We start from the raw sequence: 27,959 nt of genomic DNA on the forward strand, positions 1-27,959 counted from the left end.
ACTCATTATTTAATCATTTAATCCTCAGAACTAGCTTTCCAGATGGACATGATTCCTTTCCATTTTAAGGGTGAGGACAGCAAGCTCAGAAGAGTAAAGTGACTGTCTAAGGCCTCAGAGAGCCCGGGGGCCAGGTACCGCGGAGAGAGGCTAAGGCACTCCCCGTCTGTGAGGGCAGAGGAGAAAGATAAGCAGCCTTGAGACCTGTGGTGTGGGAGGTGCTGTAATCGACAAACACAGGGGAGACCAGAGCAGGGCTCTTACTGTTCTTAGGGGGTGATGGACAAAGTCTTTTCTTTTTTTGGAGTGAAATCAGACTATGCAGAACCTAAAAAGAAACAACTAAAAGCAGAAGGAAAAGTATGCAGAGCATCACTGCATGAGATTCTAAAACCATCTTCACGCTTATAATCATTTAACACAGAGGCTCCTGCATGTGATTTCCTAACAATGGGATAAGAATGTCTTTCTGCTTCAGGAAACGCTGGGGCCATTAGCAGAGTCCCAGGGACTCTGGGAGAAAGATGGTTGATAATCTAGCAGCAGATGGCTCCACATGGGCCACCACTTAATTAGGGCGCTGTGAGGGACAGTGTAAGAGACACATGAATTAGGGGTGGTGGGGGAGAGGGCACCTAGGGTGCTGTTGCAGGACAGCCAACATCAAAGGGGGTCAGGGACTGAGACACCCCCAAATAGCCACTACTCTGTGCAAGCAGCCATGCCGTATGTCCCCTGCGTGTTCATATGCATCAGTGTGTGTGTGCGCGTGCTCTGGCCAAGCAGTAAAAGGAGGGAGGGTTGGCAACAAAAGGAAAATGAAAATGAGTGATCTTCCCACTTGGACACTGATTTGCTTAGAGATTAATCACAATGACGGTGATGGCAGTGAAGGTAGCTCACATTACAGAGAAACTTCTCGGTGCCAGGGACTGTAGAAAGTCCATTGTGTGTGTGCTCTCCTTTAATCCTCATGGAGGACTTACGAAGCTAGCACTATTATTATCTTTCTCATTTCACAGATGAGGAAACAGGCGCTGAGGGTGTTAAGTATTGTGACCTTGGATGGCAATAAGAGGAGTTGCTGGAGGTAATTTTTCAAGGGACTTCTAGGCTGAGATCTGTCATGATAAGTGGGGGCCTCAAGAGAACCGCACACAGTGCCCACAAGAGAGCCCACCCCGCACACCTGCTGATCCAGGGAGCACCGATCACCACGGCCGTGCCAGTTCAGACTAGAACCCTCCTGGTTCCCTCTCTTGGCTCTTACTCTCTCAATACCAACCCCCAGCAGGTTAAATGCTGCAGGAGGGGAGGAGGACGGGCAGGGCAGAGTGGGGGTACAAGCCCCAACACAGACATTTGTTCTGCAGCAGGCAGAGCTGCAGGGGGGTGGGGGGAGTCTTAACTTGAAATAGACGACATTTTGACTACAAGGTGGGACTGGACTGCTTATTGACTGGAGAGCTTTTCATTCACTGAAATCTGCTGTACAAGTGATGGGACTTGCCCAAAATTTCGTGGCAGGGTGGGGAAAAAACTTATCCCACAGAATAAATTTAAAGGGAGAGTGGAGGCAAAAATAAAGTCATCTTACTATTCTGTCCTATCTTACAAGTTACAATTAGTGAAAACCTACTGTGTGCTGGAAGCTTTCATAGTTGATTCACATACTTGATCTAGTTTAATCTCAAACCAATCCTTCAAGATAGAGGTTACTATTTCCTATTTCACACATTCGAACGCGAGGCTCAGAAAAGAAAAGTCTAAAGTCACAGAGCTGGCAGAGTGACCCAGATTCACAGGGACTCCACACTGGGATTTTTCTCCTGTATCTTTTCTCCAGATGCTGTCAGGTCAAACTGAGCTGAGGAAAATTGGGATGGGTGCTTCTTTGACATTCTGAATCACCAGTACATTTATTCTGCATAAATTTTGCTCTCACTAATAAAAACTTCACTACAAAGGATAAAAGGCTTTGGTCCATGCTGTGTAGCACATGGAACTATGCTCAGTTATGTGGCAGCCTGGATGGTAGGGGAGTTTGGAGGAGAATGGATACATGTATGTATATGGCTAAGTCCCTTCTCTGTTTACCTGGAACTATCACAACCTTGTCAATCAGCTGTACCCCAATACAAAATTTTAAAAAATTGTAAAAAGGTGTTGGTCCAAATACTAAGTGACTCAAAGGAAGTCAAAGGGATTGGAAAGGAAACAGTGCATTCTGAAGATGCCATCGCTTGACTGACAGTCAAAGGACTACCACAAACGGCAGGAGCCATAACTAAATGAAACAATGAAAGAGGCTGGATCTGGATCTGAAATCAAGTTGGGAAACAAGGCTTAGCTCTTACTGGCAGGGGTGTGCTGGTGTTCTATGGAGCAAGCTCTAATTACAGGGCCAGGAGCAGGTAGGAGGGGAGTGACGGCTGAGAAGGGAGAAGAGATGTCAGGGAGAGTAAGTTTGGCTGGCATAGGAGCAAGAATTCTGATTCTTGCTCATAAGATAGACATTTTATTTTAATATCTTCTGTTAATACATTATAATTATTCACAGAAAGGAACTTTCTAGAGAAAGGGAAAGACCAGGATCTACCTTAGAAAAATGCTTGACAAAAACATAGGGCTGGATTTCGGTCTACGTCTGTGTGCATGTGTGCACACTCTGCTGTGATGATAATCACCAGCACAGTCACTGTCATTGTCTTCATTGCTACTGATGCTTCTGTCTCAGCTTCTCCCTGAAATCCGCTTGCCAGAGTCAGAGAATGAGCAGGTGACTCGGGCTCACACCTCCCACCTTCCTCGGTGAATCTCATGCCTTTGCCTGATTTTGGTATCAGGGAACACTGGCTTTATAGAATGAGTTGTGAAGTGCTCCTTCCTCTACTATTTTTTGGATGAGTTTGTGGAGGATTGGTATTAATTCTTCTTGAATATTTGGTAGAATTCACTAGTGTATGTATCGATTTATTTTTGGGAAACTCATTGCACTCAGCACAGAATTGATATTCATTAGAGGATACTGAGATACAGAGGAAAAACTAGTGGGGAGAGGGAGGGGCAAATCAGGAGCAGGGGATTAAAAGGCACAAGCTACTATGTATAGTGGAAATAAGCTACAAGGGTATAATGTACAGCACAAGAGATACAGCCAATATTTTACAATAACTATGAATGGAGTAGTCTTTAAAAAATTGAGTCTCACTACATTGTACACCTGAAACATATAACATTGTACATATAATATTAATATTGTTGCTATTTAGTTGCTAAGTTATGTCTGACTCTTTTGCAACCCAATGGACTGTAGCCCCGCCAGTCTCCTCTGTTCATAGGATTTCCCAGGCAAGAATACTGGAGTAGATTGCCATTTCCTTCTCCAGGGGATCTTTCCGACCCAGGGATCAAATCCGGCTCTCCTGAATTGGCAGGGGCAGGTGGACTCTACCACTGAGCCACCATGGAAGCCTACATATACTATTACACCTCTATGAAAACTTTTTTTAACTTAAAAAAGGATATTTAGAAAACAAATCTGTTTCTATAATTTTGTGTCTTATCTGATAAAACTTATTACAAATATTTTCCCTAAACATGGAAGAGGCTACTTGCTATATCATAGAATATTACAAAAGTCCAGAATGGAGGCCACTTTCCCAACTATTTATACCAGAACTTGAATTTTTATAGTTGTGACCTACAATCAGCCCTAAAAATAAATTCCCTCAAATTCCTCTGGCTGCCCAGAAATATTCACTTGACTCAGCCTGCACTGAGTTCCAGCTTCCTCCTTTTATTTTTCTTAAACTCATTCCCTGTTCACTAGAAGAATCCATAACTGCACTTCAAATACAGAATGCTTAGCTTAGAAAGGCTTCAAAAAAGGTAGTGATTTTCAGTGTTGCATTAATTACGAGAATTTATTATCTTTTAAGAACAACTGTCCTCCAACTGTGGGTGGCAAACATCACCAGTGACTCTGTTATTAGTGAAAATTCCACTGCTTCTTCCCTTGGGGTAAAGTCTTGGAATCTGTATTTTACCAGGCTCCTTGGGATGATTCTGATGCAGTTGGTCAGAGATCTAATACAGAGTTGGTCAACTGTATTCTAATACAGCTGGTCTAGTACAGTTTTCATTCTGAGAAACATCACTTGAAGGTTACCATGATTGTGTGGATGGAAAGGAATGAGTAAAGAAACAGTGTCTGGGAAGGGCCTGACACAGCCCAGGCTCAAGGCACATGCCGGAGCCAGTATGACTAGTTTAAGTATAACCTGAATGACCTCAAAGAGGGTTGCACTTGGGTAGAAAGCTAATTGTTAGAGCCTTGTAGACCATATCCAGGTATTTGGGGTCACTCTTTCACAATCTCCATTCATTCTCAACAATAGCAAAGCCTGGCCTATCAGAAAGAGCTTGGATCTGAATCCCAAACATGCCATTCACTAGCTGTGTACCCAAGAAAGACCCCTGCCTTTTCTAAGCCTCAGTTTCCTCATCTGTAAAACAGTGGTAGTATCATCTACCTTGCTCTCATACTGTGATGATTTAACGAAATTTAGCAACAGTATTTTCTCACCTGACTTTTGCCCTTTGCTAACCCCCTTTCCTGCCCCTCCCCCAGATGGGAACATTTAAAACAGGGCTGTCAGGACACAGCACAGATGCACTTTCACAGCTCTGACAATGGCTAGCAGTTGGGTGGCTCTCTGAGCTAAGAAAACTCAAACATGAAAAGGGGCAAAAAAGAGGCAGATTAAAAGGCTGGTGACTAGAAGATCACAGGCTTGCTTCTGAACACAAACCTCAGCATGAGAGCAGTGGAACTCAATTGAAGGAGAAAACACTTAAATCATGGTGCTTTGATATATTTAGGGGGAGACAGGAAGGAATACCAAGGTCAGATCTAAAAGGAGATCAATGAAAAGTGATCATTTCTGCCATCCCAGGAGACAGGCACTGAGTATCCAATTATGCTACTTAGATGGAATCATACAGTTCCATCCAGCAAATACTACCTGCTGAGACATTTCTGTCGTATTTTGCTGCAATGGACACCAAGTGTGTGAGTGAGTAAATGTCTAGGAATGGTGAAATTACTTCTGCAGGAATCGTATAGCCATTTTTACTTTAAATCAGTTAATCAACAGATACTCTAAAATTATGAGTCTCTTTTTGATTCTTTTTATACCCACTTCCTACTAGAGCTTTGGGGTTCAAAGATTAGTTCTGTGACCTTGAAGGCAAGTTACTTTACCTCATTGAATCTTTTATTTAATTCAACCTTCAACTCTATTAACTATATTCTTCAGGGAAAATGAGGTATAGGGGGTACTTTACCCAAGGTCACCTAGAAAGTGAGTGGCAGACAGAATCCGGACAGGCTTCTCTGTGTTCTCACTTATGCCATCTCTGGGCATTTGCCCAAGGATACCAAGTCATGTGGGCAAGATCTCCTTTACGTTTTTTCCCCTGGATCTTTCCATATCCAGCCATCTGGGATTATAATTTGCCAGAGGGAAGATTCAATGTGTAATTCTCTGTAATTTTTGTGTGCAAAAGTGTGTAAAGAAATGCTTCTCAAAAACAGACAGTAACAAGTAAAGCCAGCTCCGTGAACTTGATCTTCTTCCCCAATTCTTGGATGTAAGTCAACATATTTATCCCTCTTCTTTCTTCTTTTCTCACAGAGTAAACATACGTCAGTTACCATCATTTCTGGTTTTGTTTGTTTTTACCAATCTACAATCTACAACGTTTTTTAACTGTCTACTATTCAAAAAGGACAGAATGACCTCAGGGGTATACATAACAAATTTTCAGGTAAACAGTAGGGATCTTTTGGACCAAGAAAAGGTCCAGAAACTAGAACCTACCAGGAGAGTTAATACTGTGGAAATGTGGTGGGATTTTAGAGCTGGTAGATTGTGGAGATGATTCAACCCAATATATTAGTTATACAGATTGGGAAAATGAAGTGGTGAGAGGGGTAGTAACTCCATGGAGTCACATAAAAACTAGTGGCAGAGATGGAACCAGCATTCAAGCCTCTCAACTCCTAGTCCAGGTTTTTGTTTTTTGTTTTTTTTTTGCACCAGAATAGACTTATTATTATTATTAATTAACTTTTTATTATACATTGGAGTATAGCTGATGCTGGGAGGGATTGGGGGCGGAGGAGAAGAGGACAACAGAGGATGAGATGGCTGGATGGCATCACCAACTCGATGGACATGAGTTTGAGTAAACTCTGGGAGTTGGTGATGGACCGGGAGGCCTGGTGGGCTGTGATTCATGGGGTCACAAAGAGTCAGACACGACTGAGGGACTGAACTGAACTGAACTGATAGCTGATTAACAATGTAGTGATAGTTTCAGAATAGACTGATTATTTTTAAATTGCTAATATATGCTGTTAAAAACAAGAAATAATACTTGCACAAAAGCTAACAAACAGGTTGCAATGTAGGTTACATAAATATTTCATTTGAGTCATCATTTAGAGGGCATTAGAAACCATCCCACTGTGTCCTCCAAGTTCCCTGGCGTTTGCTAATAAATCCCCATCCCGCAGGATATGTGAAGGCAAATGATCCTTTCAACAGATCCACCTGCCTATTGTTCTTTAGGTTAATCCTCCCATGACTTGAAATTAAATCTCTCTCTTTTGGCAGATACACTGAGCAAACAGGATTTTCCATCAGTAAGTACTGAGGGATGGCTGAGTGATGCTCAGTAATTAACTCATTCATTTATTTGATGTGTATTAACCTAGATTCTGTGGACGGGAGATTGGGATACAAAGAGGCCAGAACAGATCAAGTCCCTGCTGCCTTGGACAGAGTGACATACATTATGGTGAGGGGAGATGGGCAATAGATCAACAAGCAGGTGTATAATAAATGGTGGAGAGTTCTAATAAGACTGATAAAAGTGACAGAGTCACAGATGCCTGTGTCTGTGTGTGCTGTGCTAGCAAGTGTCCAGGACAGCCTCTCTGATGAAGGGACACTTGGCAGAGACCTGACGAAGTGACCCTTGTGAATGAGCGGGGAAGATTACTCCAGACAGGATACTGAGATGCTGAGGCAAGAGCTGTGTGAGGAACCAAGGCCAGCGTCCATGGACTGGAGTAAGGTGGCAGGGAGGGGGCAGTGGGAGACAGGAGCAGGAAAGAACAGGCAGATCGGGTGGGCCTTGCACATGTGAGTGAGGGATCTGGTTTTATTCTGTGAGAGTTGGGTGTCACTGCAGGATTTGAAAAGACCTCATCTGGTGCTGAGCACCAGGATTCAGTGGTCATTTTAGGAGGTGAAGAATAGACACTACTTATGCAAGGAGGAATCAGGGAGGCCGGCGAGAGGCTATGTCAATAGTCTCCATGAGAGATCACAGGGTGAGTGGGCTGCAGTAGCTGTGTCCCCATCCCCAGGCCAGGCAGATGAGACTCTGAGTGGAGATGGGTGCTGAATGAATGAGTCATCTTATATAGCATCTATGTGAACAGTGCTAAGGGCAAATACAGGAGAAAATTTATTTTGCTTTATGGGAAAGGGGGCAGAAATGTCAAAGAGTTCCATCTTGACGCTTAAGAATGCACCAAAGATGGGGAACATAGGGTTTTCATGGCTAAAATGGTAAAAATAAATTCATAAAGACCTGTGTGGTCTGTGTCCTGAGGGAAGGGAACAATGGGGTGTATGGCAGTCAATGGCCAGATGGTGGGGAGCCAGACCAACTGTGCTGAGCAGCCCCTTCTCATCCCTCCATTCTTCAGGCCAAGAGTCAGGCTGGGGAGGTCTGGGCAGAACAAAGACTTGGCCTCCAGGGGCTTCTGACCTGGTTTCAGTGAAAGGACTTTGAGGTGCTGGCACCGGGGACCAATGACCCGGATGCTAGCTCTCTTACTGGGTGTGCCTTTTCCAGTTTTATGAGGCCTTCCCCTACATTCCACCCCTCCCCTGCCCCTATCATGGTCAGGATGGGGGGCAGTGGGGCATGTGAGGCTGTTCATCATTGTTGCTGTTGCTCTTCGTTTCTAGAACTTTTAGAGGGCTCAGTTAGGAATGGGCTCTTCCGACCACAAGGAAAACTTAGACGTGTTGATTAAGAGTTATGCCAACACTTTTCAAAATATCATGCAGGAAAAAATTCTCCCTTTTCTTCTAGTGAGGCTTCAAGGGCTGTGAAAACTGCATTTGTCATTTGTAATTTCTTCGCTATAAAGACACGCCCCATTTATTATTCTTTCGCAGAGCTTTCTCACACCAAATTACTAATGATGTAATTACCAACATGATAATTACTGCATGATTACTAGTGGAGTGCAAGGAAAATGCAGAACAGCAGCAGCAGCCAGGGTCTGGGTTGTTCCATCAGAGATTCGGTAAGAATGGTCTCCATGAAAGGCAGTAACTGAAAGTTTTTCAGTTCATAAACCAAGAGCTACATCCATGGTTTTATAAAGTAATTAGTTAGAATCATGCCTTTTAGCCTCAGCCCTGGGAATCAGCTATGACAAACCTAGACAGAATATTAAAAAGCAGAGACATCACTTTGCTGACAAAGGTCTGTATAGTCAAAGCTATGGTTTTTCCAGTAGTCAAATACGGATGTGAAAATTGGACCATAAAGAAGGCTGAGTGCAGAAGAACTCATGCTTTTGAACTGTGGTGCTGGAATAGATTCTTGAGAGTCCCCTAGGCAGCAAGGAGATCAAGCCAGTCAATCCTAAAGGAAATCAACCCTGAATATTCATTGGAAGAACTGATGTTGAAGCTGAAGCTCTAATACTTTGGCCACCTGATGGGAAGCGCCGACTCATTGCAAAAGACCCTGATGCTGGGAAAGACTGACGGCAGGAGGAGAAGGAGGTGACAGAGGATGAGATGGTTGGATAGCATTACCAACTCAGTGGAGATGAGTTTGAGCAAATTCCAGGAGATGGTGAAGAACAGAGAAGGCTGGCGTGCATCAGTCCATGGGGTCGGAAAGAGTGGTACACGACTCAGCGACTGAACAACAACAAGAACCGGGGATCCAGCATCTTCTTGAGGCAGACTGGCCGGGAAAGCCCCCATAATCCAACAGCTGCCTGGAATGCCGCCTTACCCCTTCCTTCTGTGAAACCTACACGAGCCTTGCTGAATTAGAGACACAACAATGTGGTGGGGAAACACACCTCGGAGGCCTTCTAGGAAGATTAACACAGCACTGTCAAGGCCAGGCAACACTGCTCACTAAGCCTTCATCTCCTTGACCCTCCCAGTGACCACCAGTTCCTATAGCTCCAGCTGCCAAGACCCCAGTTAGGCAAGGCCAGAAGACCCAACATTATTCATAATTCTTACATATTTTCCCTTGAAAGTGCCCAAATCACTTTGAGTTAGTCTGTCAGATCTTATTTTTAAAAATCTGAGCTAAAGATACAAACTCTGTGGGTAAACATGGAATTTGAAAGACCAAACAGCTACGCTGGAGGCCAAGCCGTGTGTGGAGCCTACTGGCCATCTGAGGGGACTTGGCTCCTTGGCTGTGTCCTTCCTGGAGCCATCAGAGAATCTGTAACATCAGCTCCCCCAGCAGTTAGCTACAGACAGCTGGGGTGGAGGAGGCGGGGCCGGGGCGGCATCTCTGCTGTCCTGTGTTTAATACGGAGCTCAGCAGATGCCGTGTGAGGCAGACAGCCCAAGCACCTTTCTTGTTTTAAGAGCTGACATGTAGAAGATACTGAAGGTTAGCAAGGGTAACGGTTGGGATAAGTATCTAAAATCTCTTTACGTATGTATTTTACCCCGTAGATTCTATGCACCTAGCTTACTTTCCTTAGGCTGATCTCCAACTTCAGTGTCCCTGAGGTTCAGCTAGGGTGGAAGTGAGTGGATTTATAACATGCAGATCCTGGGCTCCACCCTCAGAGTTTGATTCTGGGTCCCAGGAAGCTGCATTTTAAACAGACCTTCCATGCGGTTCTGACACAAATCTATGTACTGTCACAGGGAGAGAAACACTGAGGTATTCATTTGTTCTACATAATAACTTTGATATAAGCTGAATAGATGCAGATATACACAAGATATAAACAGAATAAACTTTGGTCAGAGGGTTTAAATGATTTGCCCAAGGTGGGCAACTTGCCAGTGAGTGGCTAGGGCTCCCTCCCTTTGCCCTGTCTTGCTGAAAAGCCATTTTTTCTTTTTTTTTCCCAGCTGTGCCGCATGGCATGAGGGACCCTAGTTCCCCCGCCCCCCTCCTCCCCTCTCCCCCCTTCCCCTAGGGACCAGGGATCAAACCTATGCCCCCTGCAGTGGAAGTACAGAGTCTAACCACTGGACAGCCAGGGAATCTGGAAAGCCATTTATTCCATTAGCCGCTGTCAGGACAAGTATTCTTGAAACAATCCTTTCCTCTTAATACTCCAAGCGTGCTTTCTTTTTTTTCTTTACTACCTACAGTTTTTCTCCTTGTACAGTGCTAGAATAGGCATCTGCCTTGTCTCTGCAGTAAGCATGTGTTTTAATCTGGTGTTTTGGCCTCTGGGGCCTTACTGACCTTGGGGAGACTGTTCCCACCCCTACTGCAGGGCTAGCCATTCCTAGAGAGCAAACAGACTTTTCACATGCAAACCACCCAAATCCAGTGCCCACCCCCATCACCTCCTTTATTGGGCTTTCATTCTTGGGCCCCCACCCTCTTGTTCTAACCACCCCAGACAACTGTGGACAGCCTCTATGCCCCAGAGCCCACTGGACTTGTTCAAACTAGTCAATCCTGACCCTGCTCAGCCTGCTTACTCTGCCTCACCCATTCCTTTCTGTGAAACCTGCAACAAAGCCCTCTGCCAAGGTTTTCCTTCTGCCTCCTGACCAGCCCTGGTGCCTCCCCTAAGGAGCCCTGCAGAGCCTGAGCGGCCTGCCCTTCCTCTTGAGAACAAACTGTCTTTTCCTGATGTGTAATGGCAGTCCTCTCCTGATGTGTTGGCTTATCACACCTGAGTAATAATAAAGCCTATACTTTCTAGCAGCCTCCCAGAGTAAACCAGAAGCAACCTAAGGGCAAACTGTCTCTCTCTGAACAGCTATTGGATTAACTCAGTGTCTTGTTCACTATGGGTGTTCGAATATATTTGTTGAATTGATTCTAAAATTTAATCAAGAAGCCTTCTATCTGTGACTTTGTTCACTTTGGGGGATTTGAATTTTAAGTAAAATTTGAAGTTGCCCTGAAACTGTTTTTTTTTTTTTAAGCAGAAGAGTACAGCGAAACAGCATATGGTCATATGGTGGTTGAGTTATTGAAACTATGGGTCAAATCTACTTCACCTGCCTTCATTAATCAAAGTCTCTTTAAGACCTGCACATCCTCCAAGCAGCGCTTCATCTAAACAATATGATGTTGGCCCTGAGCTGCTGTCCAGGAACATGGAGTTGGCTGTGTCTTTTTCGAGCTGAGCTGATGAAGGCTGGATGGGACCACTGACCATTCAGCTGGGCAGGTGTGAGTGTCCATCCTCCATTCACTGCCCTTTTGAACGCGCAGTCTCGCTGCGCAGAACAACAGTTGTCACACCTTTTCCCAATCACCTTTTCCCGAGCCTCAGACCACCTTGCTTCTTTATTCTTTACCTTCTAAATACCCTGAGCCCCTTGCCTTTGGGAGGCAGATCTGAGACTTGTTCTCCTGCCTCTTCGCTTGGCTGCCTTGTGAATAAACCTTCTCTTGGCAGCAAACTTTGACGTCTCAGTGTTTTGACTTGCTGAGTGTAGGGGAAAATGAACCTGGTTTGGTAACAGGATCACAGGCTCCCTTCAGTCATTCAAGGACAGTATTTACTGACACCAAGTGGAAAAAGACACATTTCCTGCTTTCCAGTTTGCCAGGAAAACAGTTTTGACTCATTAATAAACTTGTAAAAGGACAGAAATATTTAAAAGGGCAGAAGCACATCCAATCAAATACACTCAGCTATTTATATAGAGGCTCAAACGGACTAAGCTGGGAGTATTCCTGTGAAAAGGATGTGAAATATGTGAGCAGGCCAAACAAAAAGATGGAGCTGAAGGTTGCTTGGTGAGAGAAGAGTGCTCTGGAGCAGTGCTCAGTCACTGGACTGGTCCAGTGCTCATTGGACTGGCCTGTCTAAAACTGAACTTGGGGCTTCCCTGGTGGTCCAGTGGTAAAGAATCTGCCTGCTAATGTAGGGCACATGGGTTCAATCCCTGGTTTGGGAGGATCTCAAATGCCATGGGGCAACTAAGTCTGTGTGCTGCAACTACTAAGCACACATGTGTAGCTACTGAAATCCCCCGTGCCTAGAACCCATGCTCCTCGACAAGAGAAGCCACTGCGATGAGAAGCTCACGCAGTGCACCGAAGGCCCAGCACAGCCATAAATAAATAGACTTCCAGGGTGGCGCAGATGGTAAAGTGTCTTCCTCCAATGCAGTAGACCCGGGTTCAATCCCTGGGTCGGGAAGATCTCCTGGAGAAGGAAATGGCAACCCACTCCAGTATTCTTGCCTGGAAACTCCCATGGATGGAGGAGCCTGGTAGGCTACAATCCACGAGGTTGCAAAGAGTTGGCCATAAATAAATAAATATAAATTCTTTAAAAAAAAAACAACCAGGAGTTTAATGCCTCAGGAAAATTTGAGGCTACTAGAATAGCCCTTATTGAGTCCCATTTGCTTACTCTCTCCTCACTCATCACCAGTAGCCCTTATTACAGCTCTTCTGTTATCACCTCTGTGGAGTGTCTTGTTCAAGGTCATACACAACTGAGTGAACCCATCAGAAAAGAGTTGGTGTCGACAATGAACTAATCTGAGAAATAGTCTGTTTGAAATGGGATCTTGGTCTCACCAGTACTTTGCACATTTCAGTGTGTGTGAAGTCACTTTTCCTCAAATATGACTGGTCATTTGAGGATGCTGCACCTGCTATGTGGCATAAGTACTCTTGGGGTAACAGGAATGATTGGGCTTGGTTGGTTGTATCAGGAAAATCTGGAGAAATGATCTAGATATACAGTTCTTACTCACTATGTCACGTTTTATGTCCAGTACATCAATTCAATGTCAATGCTATTCCTAGAAATATCTCAGCAAAACAATCTCCTTTCTCTTCTTCCTTTAGAAGTTGCTTTTCTTTACACACAGGCTTCACCAAAGTAGCTTAAATGCATGAGAAATGCTCAATTCAAAAACTGGTGAGATGACTGAAATGGATGCCGCTGGCTCAGATGGCACAATGAGCCATCACTTAGGAATATCCACTTCAGATCACTTTGTCATTTTGCCCTCAACCATTCATTTTCAACCAGGCAGATCTTTGATGCAAGCGGGGCGGAGGCGGGGGGGGGGGGGGCATCTCATTACAATTCCAATGGTTTTTTTTTCCCCTCAAAGCTAAATGCCTGACTCAAAAGAACCTTTTAGAAAATAGAATACCGAACTGAAAATGCATGATTTCAACCTTACAAAAATACGCATAGAGAAAAAGATAAACACACACCAAAATTAAAGCAGCCAATTATTGAGTGGTGGGATATGAGGTGATTAGAAATTTCATGTTTAACTTTTCTGCTAAGTTGTTCTTAAAAAAAAAAAAAGCTATTAAAGTAAGGAGGGAGAGAGAACAGGAAAGAGGGAGGGAGGAAGAGAGAGGGAGAGAAATGCTAACATTTAAACAGCCTCAAGAGATCCTTCTGGGCGCAGCTGCGTGAGTCACACTGCTGTCTGGAGCTTTCCTCCCGGGGCCAGACGCTGGGCTATGTACTCATGCCTCCACCTTGCTCTCACAGCGGATGGCCTCCCACTCCATTGAACACACATGAGTCTGTCACTTTTGGTTCCACTTCATTTCCACTCTCCCCTCTGGCTGGTGGCCCCGAAGCCCTCCTGGCAACCTCCACACTGGTTCCCATGGATACCCTCGACTCTCAGACAGGCGGCTGCTCAGAGCAGATGGTTGCTGGCTCTGGGTGAGGCACAGGCTGGGGGACATGGGAGTTGCCCAGCACTCTGCAGCTTCCTTTTCCCCTCCTCCCAACACACTGAACATAGACACACACACACACACACAGAAACGTTTTTCCTAGATCTTGCTCGGTTTTGGCCTTGACAAAGAACTCATGACATTTCAAATATCACAAATGCTACAACAACAATGCTAACGTTTTTTGAGTACCAACCCACTGCCAGCCATTGACCTATGAAGCACTTTGCATACGAAGGGAAGGAAATACCTTACTGAAACAGTCTGAGTTCAGTTTTTCTGACCCAATTCAAACATGATTGTTTGGACCAAGTCTTTTTGTCATTAATGTGATTGCTGATGTGCCTATGAATAATCTCAGAAACATACTGAAATTTCAAGTTCCTGGGTCCAAACTTAAAAATGCAGACTCAGGAGATCAGGCATTGGACCCAGGATTCTGCACAGGGGGCCAGGTGATTCCAACGCAGTTGGTCTGGACCACCTGAGAGAAAGCCTGTCCTAGCTCAGGGATGCCCAGACTTTAGAGTACCCATGGGGTCTGTTAAAATGCAGTCTGACTCAGGATACCCAAGGCGGTCCCTGAGATTCTGCATTTCTGATTAGCTCCCAGATGAGGCTGATGCTGCAGGTCATTGGAACACACTTTGAGTAACAAAAACCTAAACGGTCAGTCTCCCAGAGGCTGGTTCATGCAGGACTTAGCTACCAACAGCCCAGTCTGTGACCCCATGGACTACAGCCTGCCAGGTTCCTTTGTCTATGGGATCTCCCAGGCAAGAATACTGGAGTAGGTTGCCATTTCCAGGGGATCTTCCTGACCCAGGGACTGAACCCTGGTCTCTGGCATTGCAGGCAGATTCTTTACCAGCTGAGCCACCAGGGAGATCTCAAACCATAGGATTTAGCAATTATTCAGTAGTGTGGTTTGGAGTGAGTGCAGAACACTGACCCCACTCCCGGCCAGTGGAGTCCAAGCACAGAACTATCTCCAACATATCCACTGGCACAAGGCTCCTTGACACTGTGTTAACAGTGCCCGGATTTCCAGCCACATCTCTGCTATTCTCCAGCAGGAAGTCTATGCCCTGGCTTCCCATACCATCCCTGCTTCCTGTGTTTGGTTTCTCACACCTCAAGCCTTTGCCCATGCTGTCTGGGTGCACTTGCCTCACCATGTGACCTCCCTAACCTGGCACCTTACTGACTGCACCCCAGCACCATGGCATACTCTGCTTCCAGCCTTGGTCTCTCCAAACCTCTCACCACACAGCTCCCAGACAGGTCTCTTGAGAATGCAAATCCAGTCACTCACTCTCCTCTTTAATATCCATCCACGGTTCCCTAGAATTCGGGGATAAGGGGTTCACAAGACCCTTCAAGAATTACAAACTCTGCCCGTCTTCTCTGCTCTTCTCCTACTTCCCACCCTGTTCCTCAGAAGCCTGGGGATGTATTTTCCCTCACTCTGTTCCCTCTGCCTGAGATGCCGCCCTCTACTTTACCCAGTAGACTTCTACTCAACCCTCAGAACCCTGCTCAAACACCAGTCCTTCAGAAGCTTTCTCTGATTTCCATGTCTGTTTCAAAGGTCAGTGATGTGCTGCAGCCAGCTCATACTACCTTGAGAGAGTCAACTGCTGGATGTTCTGAGCCAGTTGTTAAGTACAGCATTTATAGAAATGTAAATACATAATACAGACATGTGATTAAATAAGTTACAGCCACTATGGAGAACAGTGTGGAGATTCCTTAAAAAACTGGAAATAGAACTGCCATATGACTCAGCAATTCCACTCCTGGGCATACACACCAAGGAAACCAGATCTGAAAGAGACCCATGTACCCCAATGTTCATCACAGCACTGTTTATAATAGCCAGGACATGGAAGCAACCTAGATGCCCATCAGCAGATGAATGGATAAAGAAGCTGTGGTACATATACACAATGGAATATTACTCAGCCATTAAAAAGAATGCATTTGAATCAGTTCTAATGAGATGGATGAAACTGGAGCCCATTATACAGAGTGAAGTAAGCCAGAAAGATAAAGACCAATACAGTATACTAACGCATATATATGGAATTTTAAAAGATGGTAATGATAACCCTATATGCAAAACAGAAAAAGAGACACAGATGTACAGAACAGACTTTTAGACTCTGTGGGAGAAGGCAAGGGTGGGATGATCTGAGAGAATAGCATTGAAACATGTATATTATCAAGGGTGAAAGAGATCACCAGCCCAGGTTGGATGCATGAGACAAGTGCTCAGGCTGGTGCACTGGGAAGACCCAGAGGGATGGGATGGAGAGGGAGGTGGGAGGGGGGATCGGGATGGGGAACACATGTAAATCCATGGCTGACTCATGTCAATGTATGGCAAAAACCACTACAATATTGTAAAGTAATTAGCCTCCAACTAATAAAAATAAATGGAAAAAAAAATAAAGGTAGTGAATGCTCAAAACGTACCACTTTCTAACTATTTTACCATATGTTACTGTTATCTGTGCTTTGGGAGTGATTTAGATCTATTGCATGCATTGGATGAAAAGGTTACATACTGGTGTGCTCCTGACCACCCTGTGGGAGGTGATGTCAGGTGGGCAGTTATTGCCACGGTGGGATGTGCTGGGATGTTGACACCATGGAAATCAGCAAATGCCATTAATACAAATCAGCACATGCTTTCTTGTTTGGCTGACTGTTCAGACTTAAGCAAGTGACAGGGTAAATGTTTATAAAGCAGATTAAACTTAAAAATGTGCTATATCTGAGGCTGTTCCATTGTGAACAGCACAAAAAATTAAGGAATTATTTTTCCAGCATTCAAAACTATTATCTGAGCAAAGAAGCTCACAGTATTGACTAAAGAGTGAAGTTCTGACACGTCTTTGCATCTTCATTGCTTCCTTTTCACCTCCTCTTAAATATAAACAAAAGCAGTGGCTAACATTAGTCAGAACCACACTCGTGTGTCTTAACATCAATATCTTTGCAGAGGCAAATAGTGATGAAGCACATAGTCAGTCTGGTTTGTGATCTCTTTGCTGGTGGTGGAATTGTAAAAACTGATGGTGGATGTGTTAGAAATATAAAGTCATACTGAAGTTATAGGTGTTTGAAATTTACAGTAAATAATATTATGTGTTTTATTATTTGTCAAGTGTGTGTGTTCACATCCTTTACGTCAATAAGCTATATTGTAGTTTTGTCTTAAGGAGCTGGTTGTTCAGCACAAAACTGAAGATGTTCCTCCTTTGTTTTCTTACAGCAGCTCAATTTTGCCTTTTTAAAAAATAACTATGAGTTTGTCATCTATAAACACAGTTTCTTCTTCATCCAGAATGCAGACTCCTTGATAGCAGAGACTAGAACTTTCTATCTTATAACCCTACTAATTAACAAGGTTCTTGGCACAAAGGAGGACATTGATAGGTGTTGAAGGCAGATCTGACTTCATCTATCATGTCTTTCTTGAAATTCACAGTTGGTAGAACCAGCTAATTCTGTACACTTGCAGCAATTTCCACCTGGAGAAAGAAATGGCAACTCACTGCAGTATTCTTGCCTGGGAAATCCTATGGACAGAGAACCTGGTGGGCTACAGTCCATGGGGTGGCGAAGAGCTGGACATGACTGAGTGACTGAACAACAACACCAATTTCCACACATCTCATACATCCTTCCTGGCGGTCCCAGAGATGAAACTCAGAGCAGGCCCTTGACTATATGCAGAAACAAGTAATAATAATAAAAGCTGACATTTCCTGCACATATTATGTGCCAGGTGCTTCTCTAAGTGCTTTACATGCATTAATGCATTTGATCCCCACCCCAATAAGGTAGGTGCTGTTATGATTTACTCTCATTTTATAGATGAAGAATGTGAGGTTTAGTGAAGTCAGAAGGCATGGCCAAGGTTAAGGAGCAGGAATTAGAGCCTGCTCTAAGGAGCAGGAATTAGAACCCTGGTCATCTGGCTTTAGGCATCCAGGGATGAATAGGTGTACGTATAGATGGACGATTTGCAAAGCAGCTCCTCTCCTATGAAGCTTCTGGTTCTCTATATTATAGATAATGCTTTCAACACACTGGAAAACAGGAATTCTTATTCTTAGAGGTCAAAGGCTATAGGCTTATTTCTTTCTCTGAGGTCCTTCTCAAGAATCCTGCCTAGCCCTGAGCTTTTCTCCAAGTTTGTTCTGGAAGTGCTGAGCAAAGTATCAGGACCTTTGTCCTCCAGGTTCCCACTGATGGCCTGCCAAGTTCTCTGCCCAGGACCTGATTCTGCAACAGCGTATAAACTACTGCTCCAGTCAGGGGGAGCATGATCTAGGGAGGGGAAGATACAGTCTCAGAGGACCTATTCAGGGCTATAACGTATGCTTCCCGTTATTAGCTAGGAGACACTAGGAAAGTGTTTAACCTCTCTGGGCCTCAGACAACAAACCTCTACAATTGATTTGGGAAGACTAGTTATAATTTATAGTAAGCTACTATTGGGTTGGCCAAAAAGTTCACTTAGGTTTTTCTGTACGCTGTTATAGAAAAACCAGAATGAACTTTTTGGCCAATCCAACATTACTGCTGATAATTAATATTTATGATACTTGTATTATGGGTCAGGGACGAACCCAAGTGGTTTACCAATAGTAACTAATTTAATTCTAAAAATAATTCTTCAAAGTAAATACTATCATCCCAGTTTATAAATGAGAAAGCCAGGTTTAAATAAGTAAGCAATCTGTACAAAACCAGAAGTATTAGGTCACAGAGCTTGAATTCAATCCAGATTTGCTAGATACCAAAGTGAGCCACTATATTATACCTCCTTCTCTGCTATACTAGTCTATGGAGAAACTTTGCAATGTTGTACTGGTGTTCCAAGACAGTGAATTAAGACAAAACTGAATAAATTAGAAGGAGAGAGGTTATAAAGGCAGAGAAAATATTGTCATTAATTGCAAATAATATGATCATTTACATAGAAAAATCCAAGAATGGAAATTTGGTTGAGTAAGCTAAGTTCTTCTCTCCCCATTAAAACACATAGAAATCAGGATAAATTATAATAAAATATAATAAAGATCTTTTTACATTAGAGATGAGCCCAAAAGAAATAAATGAGAAACCTCAGATTCCAAAAACAAAGGCACCTCCACATCAGAGCAATAAGCCTGAGAAGTGACTTCACTATGGCCAAGGGGGACCTTGGACCCCAGTATTGGCTCTAATGGTAAGAATACCTGGCCTCTGGAATCTAGGCAGTGGGAACTGAAACTCCTGCATGGAACAGGGCCACAAAGGTGCCCCTGCTGTGTAAGGGCATCGCTGACCTACAGTAGTAACAAGGAAGCCCCTTTCTGCTAAGGGTCCAGGTAGGGGTGTCACAGTCCATCAATACACTAAGCATGGGGGTGGAATCTCTAATTGTGCATAAGTGCTCTAGGGGGCCACTTTTACAACCCACAATAAAAACTTTAAAACCATGTGAGAAATGGTTTGCTATAATGATTAGTATCCTAAGAACTTGAAATAACATTAAGACCTGAAAGAGACTATTTAATAAATGTTGAAAGAAACAAAGAAGAAAAATCATAATAAGACAGTAGGGAACTATGAAAGAAAGAACAGCATATTTGGAAAAAATCAAATAGAACTTCTATAAATGAAATACTATAGAAACAAAAACTCAGGGAATGAAGTAAAATCTTATGTGTGAAAATTAGTGACATATTGAGGACATTATCCAGAATTAAGCACAAAGAGATAAGATATATGAAAATATGAAGAATTTTGAAAGACAAAGAGGATATATGAGAAGAAACAGTGTATGTAAGTTCTAGGGGAGAGACCAGAGAAAATGGAGAGAAGCATTATTCAGAGATACAGGTCAAGAAATTCACAGAATGGAAGAAGTAATGCATCTTCAAACTCAGGAAAACAATAACACTTAAGCAAAAATGTAAGTTCATGAGGCAACTTGCTATGAGATAGAGTGAACTTTTTAAATTGGGGGAAAATGACCCTTCAAACAAGTGGATTTGGGTCACTGGTCTTCTACAGAGAAGAACATGAAAATGTGTCCTTATCTCACACTAAACAGAGAAACTAATTCCAGGTGTAAATATCACAGACCTCAATGTGTAAAAATAAACCTTGAAATTGTCAGGAGAAAACATAAAATAATGTGTCTCTCTCTTTAGGATAGTGAAGTATTTCTCCAATTAGGAATAAAAACATAAACCATAAAGGCAAGGACTAAATACAGTAAATACATTAAAATGAAAATTTTCTGTGTGACAAAAGACACTATAAATAAAAGTAAAAGAAAAGCCACAGGAAAAAAAAGGATTAATAATCAGAATCAATGTAGATGAACAGAAAAAAGATAACCTCCTCATAATACAAAAGCCACAATGAATATCCAGTCCACAGGAGAGGAATGCACATTGCCAATAAACACATGAAAAGCATCTTAATTTCACTGAAAATTAGGGAGATATGAATTAAACAACATACCATTTCCACACTATGAAATTGGCAAAAATTTAAACTTTAAATTCTGACATTAGAAGAAAAAGGGGTACTTTTATACACTGTTAGTTGAAATAAAAATTAGTCCAGCAAATTTCCAGTATCTAGTAAAAGTCGTATAACCCAAGATTCAATAGTTTCATATTTAGCTCTTAAATATATTCAGAGAGAGACATATACAAGAAAATTCATTGCAGCATTATTTGTGATAATTAAAGATTAGGAAAACCAAAATGTAAATAAAGATAAATAATAACATGTGATATATTCATTTGCTGGCAGATTATACAGCCGTTAAAAAGAAGGAACTGTATAAAAGTGGATGTTTAGATATGCATATTTGTATTTCTTTCAAGATATATAATGTTGAGTGAAAAAATAAAGTCACAAAATGATACATAGCATTGGAGGTCATTTAAGAAAACACACACATACACGCATAAAGCAATGTCTTACATAGTTTATGGATAAAGAGGTGTGCACACCAAGGTTGATGGTGGTGACCTCCTGGGGGTCGGAGGGCAGGGCAGAATGGGTCTGGACCAGGTGGGCTAAAAGATGTTTTAACACAAAAATGAATGAAAGTAAATATAATAAAATAATTTTTACAATTCTGGGTAGCAGCAATACGGGTGTTATACTATTCTTTGTGGAGTATTTTTTAAAGTTCTAAAAAAGAAATAAAAAGTGCTTTGAAGATTTCTCGGACAAGATGGCATCAGCTATTTGGAAGGGAATGAGAGCAGTATCCAATGAATGAAACCAAATCCCGAGCCACGAACTCCCTCTTCAATGTCACTGAGTTTTCCCATCACGGTCATGCTCTCTCCTCGACACAGGGTTGTCCACTGCAAGCCAATGACAAGGACGCTTTGGCATCATGCATGGGGGTCTTTGAGTTTGGTCCTTCAGCACTGGAAGGACTAGTGGGGGGGACTGGGCCAGCCCTCTAGTGACAGGTGAGGAGAATGAAGTCAGTGGAGGAGAGGCTTGCTCAGGGTCACCCAGGAGGCAGTCATCAAGGCTCACCTTCATCCTTCCGGGCTCGGCTCAAATGCTGCTTCCTCAGATGACAGCTCCAACTCCTGGTCTAGGCGAGGCCTGTCAGCTCTCATTAAGTGCTCTGTTAACATCTTGTACTTCCCCTGCCTAGAATTCCTCACAGCTGTGTTTAATATTAGTTATGGGAATGCATGTTTAACACTGTATCTATTGTACTGCTTACCCATGGTGAATCGCACCTGTCTTGCTCATAGCACTAGTCCAGCAACTTAAGTGTAGAGCCGAATCCCTGAGTGACTGTGCTCCTGGCCTCTAGGCTGCTGTGCATTTGGATTCCATGCTCTTTCTGAGTATTAACATTTTACAATTGCAAGACCTAATGGTTTACAGAATACATCCATATCCACACAACCTATGATGCATAATATTGCCCATTTTCTGGAGGAGGAAATTGAAGTTCCGAGACTTGAAATAACTTCACCAAGGTTACATAAATGGTAAACAGGAAGGCTGGAATTTGAACTGAGTTTTATCTGATGCCAAGACATTTGGTTGATCTATTGCACTGTGGCTACTAGATCAGTATAAGTGACTATTAATTTCCCCTATATTCCTCACTAATTTCCTCAGAGCTCGCCTCTCTTCTTTTGCCCCCAGTACTAAACACCTTTCTGGTTAAAAGCATTCATGCTTCTGCCAATGCAAGATCTTCTGCTTTTTCCTCCTTTTCCATCATCATCATCACCATCTTCTTCCTCCTCATCTATCTCCCTGCTATTGAAGTAGGAACAGACATTGAGTAAATTAGGATGTTCTGAACTGCGGACTTCACAATCATTTCCCCAGAGCCAAGCTCAGTATCTTATACATAGAAGTACTCAATAAATAGGAATTGAATTAAACTGAATGAATGAATTGAATATGAATTGAATCCGTTCATTCATAAAGTAATACTCTCTACCAAAATCCCTCCATCTAGATAGAGATTAAGGTAGCACTTATAAAATATCACCTTCTTATAAATGTTGTTTGAAGTAGGACTACTAGGATGTGCTAAAAAAGTCTCCCCAGAGGATGGTATTAGATTAGATTCTTTGCAGCTAGAATCACCAAGTCTCCAATTCTTCAGCCAGTCTTAGGCTAACTCTGGAGGGATGCTGGATCAGGGGCTTCTTTGAGGAGTCAGATAAAACTCTTATGAGAGAGCTTTCTTCTATACTTTACTTAGGTGCTTAGTCCTAGGCAAGTGGGTTAAGTCTCAATGCACTTTTTAACACCACTTTTCCCTTGTCTGTTTAAAACAAAAAACAAACACCTGTTCCATTCCTGGGGAACTCCAAACATGATCATAGCAGCCAGAGACTAACATATTTCACAATGGCGACGCCCGTACCTTGTATCCTTGTTGCTATGAGAGATGGGCTGGTTACCCATTATATATGAAGACAAAGAGACTCTCACATACATCAGTGTCCTGTTGCTTTTCAGTTGTAAGGAAACAAGAGAGGGACTATGTCACTTGGGAAGAAAAGGCGATGTGCTAAATCAGGCATGGTCAAACCAAGTATTCTCAGGCACTCTGTTCAGGAGGTGATTTGCTACTTAAATTCAGAGCCTGAACCTTGGTAGCACAGTGTTCCGTCCTCAGTGATATAGATCAGAGATTGGCAAACCATGATGCATGAATCAAATCCAGCCCTCAAGCTGCTTTTGTTCAGCCAGGAGCTAGGAATGGTTTCTGAAGATAAATATTTGCAATCAATATGAAGAAAAAGAACACTAATTTTGGATCCATTTTCAGCAGATGTTACCCCCTAAAGAATCCAATCTTCTCATTAGTAGACCTATTATTATTATACTTTTAATTTCATCAATGAAACTTTCTGGAAATTTATTATTTCTGGTTATATAAGGGCCAGCAAAGCCTAAAACAATGACTATTTTTCCCTCTACAGAACAGATGCTGATCACTGGTCTAGACCTTCTCGGACTTGCCACCTGCCGTATCATCCCTCACACTTGGACATCTGAATAGCTGTGGGTCCCCAAATGCAGTCCTTGCTCCACCTGCTCCTGCTGTCCCTTCTCCCGCTGTCCCTTCTGCCTGCAGTGTGGGGCCCACCTGACAGTGTGTTTCTACCGAAATCTGACTGAGCCCTCCAAGTTCAGCTTAGGTGATACCCTCCATCCTGAGGTTTTCCCTGATCCTTCATATCAGACTAAAAACACAGAAAATCTTTTATCTGAGTATTTCATGGTTCTGTTCCCAGAAATTCAGAATGTGTGCACACAGAAGGGCAAAATTACCTCTTTATATTAGCCAAGTGGTTCTCACACCTACTGAGAGTGATGAGGAAGAGAGTTGCCATTTATTTAGTGCTTACTATGGGCTAAGCACTGTGCTAAGTGCCGAACATACATCATACATGCATTTGTTCAATTAAAATCTATTTAGCATCTCCTAAAAACCATGCATTAAGCTTGGTGCTGGGAGTGCAATGGTAAATATGACAAGTGAAGGAGTCACAGATTTCATGAAACATTAACTCATTTGAAAACCTTGCAAGATAGGTATTATTGATTCTACTGCACCAACCAGGAAACAAAATCAGAGACGATAGGTTAAGTAACTTGACCAAAGACATGCAGTTAATAAATGGTAAGCAGGATTTGAACGCAAATCTCCATATAAAGCTAGACACCTGGGAGGAGCTGGAATTCCTATTAAGTATTGTAGTCTTAAAAGGCCTTTCTTATCTCGTTGGGAAAAACGTCTAGGGAGGACTATATAGTTCCTATTTTTTGCTTTCCTGGTGAAACTAACTCTGCTCTTGACACACTGCACAGGTCCACTTACTCAGGAAGTGGTCCCTAATTCAGACTGAGTCAGATCCCCGTTTCCTCTCAGTTTGGTTCAGTTCAGTCGTGTCCAACTCTTTGTGACCCCAAGGACTGTAGCACGCCAGGTCTCCCTGTCCATGACCAATGCCCAGAGTTTATTCAAACCTATGTCCATCAAGTCGGTGATGCCATCCAACCATCTCATCCTCTGTCTTCCCCTTCTCCTCTTGCCTTCGATCTTTCCCAGCATCAGGGTATTCCCCAATAAGTCAGTTCTTACTTCTCCACTTTTCTCCAGTAGCATACTGGGCACCTGCCGACCTAAGGAGTTCATCTTTCAGTGTTGTAGCTTTTTGCCTTTTCTTACTGTTCATGGGGTTCTTAAGGCAAGAATACTGAAGTGGCTTGCCATTCCCTTTTCTAGTGGACCATGTTTGGTCAGAACTCTCCACTATGACCTATCCATCTTGGGTGGCCCTACATGGCATGGCTCATAGTTTCATTAAGTTAGACAAGGCTGTGGTCCATGAAATTGGTTTCATTAGCTTTCTGTGTTTCTGGTTTTGCCTTGTGCTTATTTCTATTATTGCACTTAATATCATTACTATAATTTTCTTATTATGTTTCACTTTAGACCAGGAACCCTTGTAGGACAGATTCTGTGTAATTTATTTCTTCTTTTTTTTGTGTGTGTGTAATTTATTTCTATAGCCCCAGGTTCTAGCATAGTGCTTAATACCAGATGTGGTAGATGTTAAATAAATGAATCAGTGAAAGTCTTATTGGTGACCTGCTCTGTTTCATTCTCTCAATGATAACTACAAAAGTGGGCAGCACTTACTGATGGGCATACACTCGTAAAAACATTATCTCCCTTCACCTTCATCATGACTCTGTGAGGTCACTACTGCATAATTATCTCCATTTTATTGATGGCTTTCCTGGTGGCTCAGACGGTAAAGAATCTACTTGCAATGCAGGAGACCTGGGTTCGATCCCTGGGTCTGGAAGATCCCCTGGAGAAGGGAATGGCTACCCACTCCAGTATTCTTGCCTGGAGAATTCTATGGACAGGGAGGCCCGAGGTCTATAGTCCATGGGGTCGCAAATAGTCAAACATGACTGAGTGACTCACACTTTCACTTCACTTTATTGACGAGAAATATAAAGGGTTTCTCAAGGTCATTGATTTTAGTTAGAGAGAGATGACACAAATCCTAGTTTTACTGGTCACCAAATCCTTTACAGCAGGATCTCCAGGCCCTGGGTCACACGGTACCTCCTGTCAGATCAGCAGTGGTGTTAGATTAGAAATAAAGTGCACAATAAATGTAATGAGCTTGAATCATCCCCAAAGCATCCCTGCTCCCTGGTCTGTAGAAAAATTATCTTCCATGACACTGGTCCCTGGTGCCAAAAAGTTTGGGGATCGCTGCTTTACAGGGCTCCAGGACATCACCCAGGACTCATACAATCATCCTTCCATGAATCCTCCAACAGAATTAACCAGCCCTAATTTCAGACCTTGAGAACTCGGATCCTGATTAAACCTCAGCAGGCCCTGCCTGGTACTTTAGATACTTGCATGCATGTTGCCTTCCACATAAGACCGCAAGCTCCTATACAGGGTGGTGGAGGGGAGTGGGCATACATTTCCATGTGCTCTGCACCTTGAATCCTCATAACCCATAGCCCCAGCCCTTGCATGCTCTTAAGATTGAACTTGGAATAAAAATGATATTAAGCCCACTGTATTATTATAATGATGATATTATGATCAAATAAATCCAACCTAATTCCCTGCTTTTATAGTATAAGCCTCTTTCACCATGAACTAAAAGCCCTGAAGGATAGAAGGATTTAGAAAGAAGATGGAAGGTGGATGGGATGGAAAATTGTGAGCAAAATCCAGCAATGGTTATGTGTGGAGCTTGTCAAGTCAGCTCAGCCGGTGATCTGGCTATATCACTCCCTGGGGTCCCTGAGATTTTAATGTTCAACCAGAACTGAGAATCTGCAGGAAAAAGCATCAGGTGTGCGAAGTGAGCAGAGGGAAAAAGTGCTGACTGCTCCAGATTTATCAGAGCCTGGGAAGCCTTGACAGGAGGCTAAGCTGCTAAGACCTTGCCCTGGAAGGGAAGAGGATCCGGGGAGCCCAGGACAAGGAGGAGTGAAACCACTCGTCCTTCTGCCACTGCAGAAGATGGTGAAGGAAGAGAGTACGGGCTTAGGAGAGTGGAAACTGGGGGACAGACGGCTGCCCTCCCAGGAATGGCATGTCGAATTGTAGGAACAAGGCAGAGGGCTGCTTGGGCTGCACAAGAAAGATACAGCTGGAGGCTGGAACGAGGAGAGCCAGGCTCCTGAACCAGCTCAGCCACTGACTGGTGGTCAGTGACCTTAGCCCCCAGACCATCCTGACTCTATCCTTCATCTTTTAAGAGAGAAAGGTTTACCTTAAGAGGTCATGATAAAATCTAAATTAAAAGGTATGCTAAGCTCTTTCCCATCTTGCAAGATGGCGGGTGAAAAGGCTGAGAAGCCAGATACTAAGGAGAAAAAACCTGAAGCCAAGAAGGCTGATGCTGGCAACAAGGCTAAAAAGGTGAAAATGGTGAAGAAAGTTAAGAAGGGTAAGCCCCACTGCAGCCGAAACCCTGTCCTGGTCAGAGGAATTGGCAGATATTCCCGATCAGCCATGTACTCCAGAAAGGCCCTGTACAAGAGAAAGTATTCAGCAGCTAAATCCAAGGTCGAAAAGAAAAAGAAAGTTCGGGTTCTTTCTACCGTCACAAAATCAGTTGGTGGCGACAAGAATGGTGGTATCCAAGTGGTCAAACTTCACAAAATGCCTAGATATTACCCTACTGAAGATGTGCCTCGGAAACTGTTGAGTCACGGCAAGAAACCCTTCAGTAAGCACGTGAGGAAGCTGCGCGCCAGCGTCACTCCTGGGACGGTTCTCATCATCCTCACGGGGTGCCACAGAGGCAAAAGGGTCATTTTCCTGAAGCAGCTGGGCAGTGGCTTGCTACTTATGACTGGGCCTCGATCCCTCAATTGAGTTCCTCTGCGTAGAACACGCCAGAAACTTATCATTGCCACCTCCACCAAAATCGATATCAGTGGTGTGAAAATCCCAGAACATCTCACTGACACTTACTTCAAGAAGAAGCTGCATAAGCCCAGACACCAGGAGGGTGAGATCTTCGACAGAGAGAGAGAAAGACGAGATCACAGAGCAGTGCAAGGCTGATCAGAAAGCTGTGGACTCATAAATTCTGCGAAGAGTCAAAGCTGTCCCTCAGCCCCAGGGCTTCCTCCGCTCTGTGTTTGCTCTCACAAATGGAATTTATCCTCACAAAGTAGTATTCTGAACTTCTTGCAAAGAACCTAATTAAATAACTTGTCCATTTCAAAAAAAATAAAAGGTATGTTAAATCAGTATGGCATTGTGTGCTCAGTAAATGAGGTTGAGACTCGGTTATGTCTTGAACAATCTGCTTTTTTGCTTTCTCCTACTATGGTTTAATGAGGAACAATTCTTAAGGGCCACTTTAAGATAT

The 27,959-nt window shown here is 43.2% G+C and overlaps 1 protein-coding gene and 1 pseudogene across 3 annotated transcripts in view; one reads left to right on the forward strand and one right to left on the reverse strand.

The window, feature by feature from the left end:
• Positions 1-27,959, reverse strand: part of MAP6 (microtubule associated protein 6) — an 80,067-nt gene that overhangs the window by 40,685 nt on the left and 11,423 nt on the right. The gene's annotated exons all lie outside the window — the stretch shown is intronic.
• Positions 16,323-27,818, forward strand: LOC122450244 (annotated as a pseudogene). The gene is made up of 3 exons (XR_006272087.1): positions 16,323-16,326; positions 24,471-24,481; positions 26,892-27,818. The product of XR_006272087.1 is annotated as a 60S ribosomal protein L6-like (transcript).

This window comes from Cervus canadensis, chromosome 11 (genome assembly GCF_019320065.1).
Source record: "Cervus canadensis isolate Bull #8, Minnesota chromosome 11, ASM1932006v1, whole genome shotgun sequence".
NCBI classification, from domain to species: domain Eukaryota; kingdom Metazoa; phylum Chordata; class Mammalia; order Artiodactyla; family Cervidae; genus Cervus; species Cervus canadensis.